The following is a 5,361-nucleotide window of genomic DNA, read 5'->3' as shown; positions in this document are numbered from 1 at the left end:
AAAAGAAAATCTGTGGCTTAATGTAAGTATGTCTTTAATGTCCTAACTCTCTTTCAGTCACTTCTGTCCTCCTCTCCTTGTTCATAAGCACTGTTGAGTCAATTTCAACCCGTAGCGACCCTGTATAGGGTTTCTAAGGAGTGGCTAGTGAGCTTGAGCCACCGACCTTGCAGTTCAAAAAGCTCTGTAGTGTGTTGCCCCATCCCACAGAGCCACGCCGGGATTCCTGCCAAACCAGTGAAAAAAGGCAGACCCAAATAGTCACCTTGGCTGAGCATGTGTATTCCTGGGTGGGCCTGGGTTGCGCGCAATCAGTCAGGCAGTGTGTGGCTAGAGGTTGGTCCCCTAGGCAGGGTGGTGTTTGTGCGAGGTCTTGCAAGCAATGCAGGGCCCGCGGGGGATTTGGGCGGCCTGTGTGGGGCTCTCGCTTGTTATGGCATGTGGGCAGGGTCAGTGGGGGGTGTGCGCATTCCAAAGGTTAGGGCATGCTCCGGTGTATGCTCACTGTCCAGTTTGGTCAGGGTCTGGGAAGGTGGGGGTGCGGGGACGGAGGGGGTAGTGGGGTGGGTGAACGTGGTTCAATTGGGCGGGATAGAGGCCGCTCGGCTGGGTGGATACAGTCTGTGCCTGATGACGTCAGATAGTCACCATTTTTTGTTTGTTTGTTTGTTTTTAACTAATTTCTCTCTGCCCACTGCACATGCCAAAATTACACTCTAGGGCAGATGTCCCTCACCTTCTCCCCTTCCCCCGTCTCCAGTGGCTCTCCCGTTTAAGGCTCCCCATTACTGGAAGCACTACAGGAGATTGCTCCAGCCCCACTCCCCAAGTCCAAAGGAGCTGGGACTGTGGCTGCACGCAACGGCGGGTACAAATTTAAAAAGCCAGTAGTTCCTCAGTATGGTTATTTTTTCAAAAAAGTGAGTTTTAAGATTTTGAAGTACTGAGACTTATGGTGGCTGTAAGGGTGTGGGTTCGCCACATGAAGGTTTCTTTCGTGAGTTCCCCTCCCCGAACCTGGAGCCCCTCTCACCTGTGCCATCTGGCAGCCATGACAAACTGGAAGTCCCTGGTGAAACCTTTTGATGCACATAAATTTTTAATTTTTAGTATGTCCCAATCATCTATTTTGTCTACTGTTGTTTGTGTAATTTTCACAATGTTTGGTAGTCTCTGTGTGCTCTGCATTAGAGCCCTCAAATTTGTCCCAATTTTTTTCATTGATGGCCTTTATAATTCTGCGATTCACATTTACGTCTTTAATCAATACTAAGTTGTTTTTTGTACATGGCTTGAGGTAAGGTCTTGTTTCAATCATTTGTATATCACTTTCCAGTTCTGCCACCACCATCTGTTGAAGAGACTATCTCCTCCCCATGCAATATATTTACTTCCCGATTCTGTTTCATTGGTCTGTGTATGTTTCTTTGTACCAGGACCAAGCTGTTTTGACCACTGTAGCTGTGTAGTAAATTTGAAATCAGGGAGAGGCCTCCAACTTTATTCTTGTTCTTAAGCTGTGCTTTGCTTTTCTTGAGTCTCTTTCCTTTCCATATAGAGTTTGTAATGGTTTTTTCCATTTCTTTGAAGAATGTCATTTGAATCTGGATTGAGATTGCATTGTATTTTCACAATGCTAAGTTTTTCTATCCAAGGGCATGGCATATTCTTCCATTTTTGTAAGTCTCTTTTAGTTTCATGTAGTAGTGTTTTGTAATTTTCTTTGTATATATTCTTTGTTTCTCTGATATTAGCTCAGGCTGAGGGCCTCTCAGGTGACATCTTGATAGATTCAGAAATCACCACGTATTCCCAACACAGTCAGATTTCTCCACTGGTGGGTGCCAAAAATTGATGCCCCAAAATTTATATTAGATCAAAAACAATGAAACTGTTCTGTTTTTTCACACTTCCACTGAGAAGCCTCCCCTGTATGTTTCTGCTTCTCTGACCCCAACAACTTCCAGAAGTCTGAAAATAGAAATTTCAAGGAAATTAAAGAGCTGAACAAAAAATTTCAAAGGGCTATTCAAGAGGCAAAGTCAAGTATTATGATAAAATGTGTAAAGACCTGAAGTTGGTAACCAAAAGGTAATAACACATTTCTCAAGCTGAAATATCTGAAGAAAAAAATTCAAGGCTTGATTTATGATATTGAAGGATTCCATGGACAAATATATAGAATGATGCAGAAAATATCAAATGATGATGGGAGGTATACACAGAGTCACTGTGCTGAAAAGAAATGCTAAATGCTAAACCATTTCAATAGGTAGTACATGATTAAGAACTGATGATACTGAAGGAAGAAGCTCAAGTTGCACTGAAGGCGTTAACAAAAAGCAAGACTCCAGGAATTTTTGTAGCATGAAAAGAATCTATCAACAAACAGATGCAGCACTGGACGTGCTTACTTGTCTAAGCCAAGAAAATTTGAAAACAGCCTTGTGGTCATCCATTGGAAGAGATCAATATTTGTGCCCATAACAAAGAGAGGTGACACAGAATACAGAAATCATTGAATAATATCATTAATATCTCATGAAAGTAAAATTTGCTGAAGATAATTTAAAAAATTGCTGCAACAGTATATTGACTAGGAACTACCAGAAACCCAAATCAGATTGAGAAGAGGACTTGGGACTAGGGATATGAGAACTGATGCCAGATGGATCTTGGTTGAAAGAAGAGAATATTAGAAAGATGTTTACTTGTGCTTTATTGACTACACAATGGTTTTGACTGTGTGGATCATAACAAGCTATGGATAACACTGCAAAATGTGTTTTGTAGCACAATTTATTTTGCTTATCAGAGACCTGTACATAGAGCAACAGGGAGTCATTCAAACAGAACAAGGATATACTGAGTGATTCAAAACAGGAAAGTTGTGTGCCAGGGCTGTATTGTGTCATCATGACTATTCAATATATATGATGAGCAAATAATCCAAGAAGCTGGGTTATATTAAAAAGAATATGACATTGGAATTTGAAACAGACTCATTAAACAATTGTAATATGCATATGATATTACCTTGCTTGCTAAAAGTGAACATAAAATATTTACTGATGAAGATCAAAGAAATATGAATTGCACCTCAATGTAAAGAAAGTAAAAATACTCACATATGAACCAATAAATAACATCATGATAAATGGAGAAAAAAATTAAGTTGTGAAAGACTTCACTTTTCTTGGATCTACAATCAACACTCATGGAAACAGTTGTCAAAAAATTAAATTATGTAAGACTCCTGGTTTGATACTGTAGGATCAGTACTGTTGATCATTTAAACTCATCACCTGCTCCTTGGAAACCTTATACAGACTTTCTGTGAGTCAGAACTGACTCAACAGCACTTAACAACCACAACAATTGTATTAGTCAAATTTGCTGCACAAGAAATCTATAAAGTGTTCAAGATCAAAGATATTAGTTTGAGGACTAAGGTGTTCCTAGCCTAATGCATGGAATTTTTAGTAGCCTCATATGTAAGTGAATATTAGAAAATGAATAAGGAAGACCATAGAAAAATTGATATATTTGTGTTATTGTTGACAAAGAATATTGAAAGTACCATGGACTCCCAGAATAATGAACAAATTTGTCTTGGAAAAAGTATAGCTAATATGCTCCTTAGATGTCATATTATTAGGAGGGATGAATCCCTATGAAGGTCATAATGCTTAATGAAGTGAAGGGTCAGTGAACAAGAAGAACCCAATGAGATGGAGTGACCCAGTGGCAGCAGCAATGGGCTTAAGTGTAACAATAATTGTGAGGATGAAGCAGGAACGAGCAGTGTTTCCTTCTGTAGTGCCTAGGGTCACTATGAGTTGGAGCTGAGTCAATGGCACCTAACAACGTTAAAAGAACCATTGAGTGCCAGAAAAATGAATAAATTTGTGTCAGAAGAAGTATAGTCAGAATGCTCCTTATAAGTCAGGATGGCAGAACTTTACCTCTCATACTTTGGACATGTTGTCAAGAGGGACCAGACCTTGGATAAGAACATTACTTGGTAAAGTGGAGAGTCAGCAAAAAAAAAAAAAAAAGAAAGAAAGGACCAAAGGCGATGTATTGACACAGTTGCAGTAGCAATGGACTCAACTGAACCATTGTGTGGATGGCACAGGAATGGACAGTGTTTCTTTCTGTTGTTTATAAGAATGCTAGGAGTAGGAATCAGCTCGATGGCACCTAACAATACTGTTAATGCCACCACAATAGCTCATTTCAAACTACTCATATGACATCACTTATGGTAGCATTGAAGACAGTTGTGAAGTTGTTGTTGTTAGGTGTAATAAGGGCAGCTCCAACTTAAAGAGATACTATGCAAACTTTTGCTAAAGGTAATACAGAAATGGCTACAATCATACACAGACAGAGAACTTCCAGAGGTTCAAGAAGGATTCAGAAGAGGCTGTGGAATGAGGGATATCATTGCTGATGTCCAATGGATCTTGGTTGAATGCAGAGATTAATAGAAAGATGTTTACCTGTGCTTTACTGACTACACAAAGGCTTTCAATTGTGTGGATCATAACAAGCTGTGGACAATATTGCAAAGTATGAATATTCTGAAACACCTAAGTGTGCTCATGAGTGATCTGTACCTGAACCAAGAAGCAGTTGTTCAAATAGAGCATGGGAACACTGAATGTTTCAAAATTAAGAAAGGTGTGTGACAAGGTTTTATTCTTTCACCATGCTTATTCAACCTGTATGCTGAGCCAACAATTCGAGAAGCTGGGTTCTATGAAGAAAAATGTGGCATCAGGATTGGAGGAAGACTCATAAACAACCTGTGATATGCAGATGATACAACCTTGCTTGCTGAAAGTGAAGAGGACTTAACACATTTACTAATGATGATCAAAGAGCACAACTTTCAGTGTGGATTGCATCTCAATGTCAAGAAAACAAAAATCCTCACCACTGGACCAATAAACAACATTCTTATCAACAGAGGAAAGACTGAAGTTGTCAAGGACTTCATTCTTCCTGGATCAACTATCAACACTTATAGAAGCAGCAGTCAAGAAATCAAATGACGTATTGCATTAGGCAAATCTGCTGCACAGGAACGTTTTAAAGTGTTGAAGAGCAAAGATGTCAGCTTAAGGACTAAGGTGTGTCTGACTCAAGTCATGGTATTTTCAATAACCTTATCTGCATGTAAAAGCTAGACAGGGAATAAGGAAGGTCTCGACTTTTGTTATTGAAAGATTCTTTGGGCAAATTATTGAATGATGCAGAGGGCATCAAGAAAAGATGGAAGGAATACACAGAGTCATTGTACCAAAAGGAAATGGTTAATATTCAACCATTTCAAGAGATACCATATGAACAAGA

This window comes from Chrysochloris asiatica, unplaced genomic scaffold, assembly GCF_000296735.1.
Source record: "Chrysochloris asiatica unplaced genomic scaffold, ChrAsi1.0 scaffold00373, whole genome shotgun sequence".
Taxonomy (NCBI): domain Eukaryota; kingdom Metazoa; phylum Chordata; class Mammalia; order Afrosoricida; family Chrysochloridae; genus Chrysochloris; species Chrysochloris asiatica.
The sequence above is the reverse complement of the archived record's forward strand: the minus strand, read 5'-3'. Positions refer to the sequence as shown.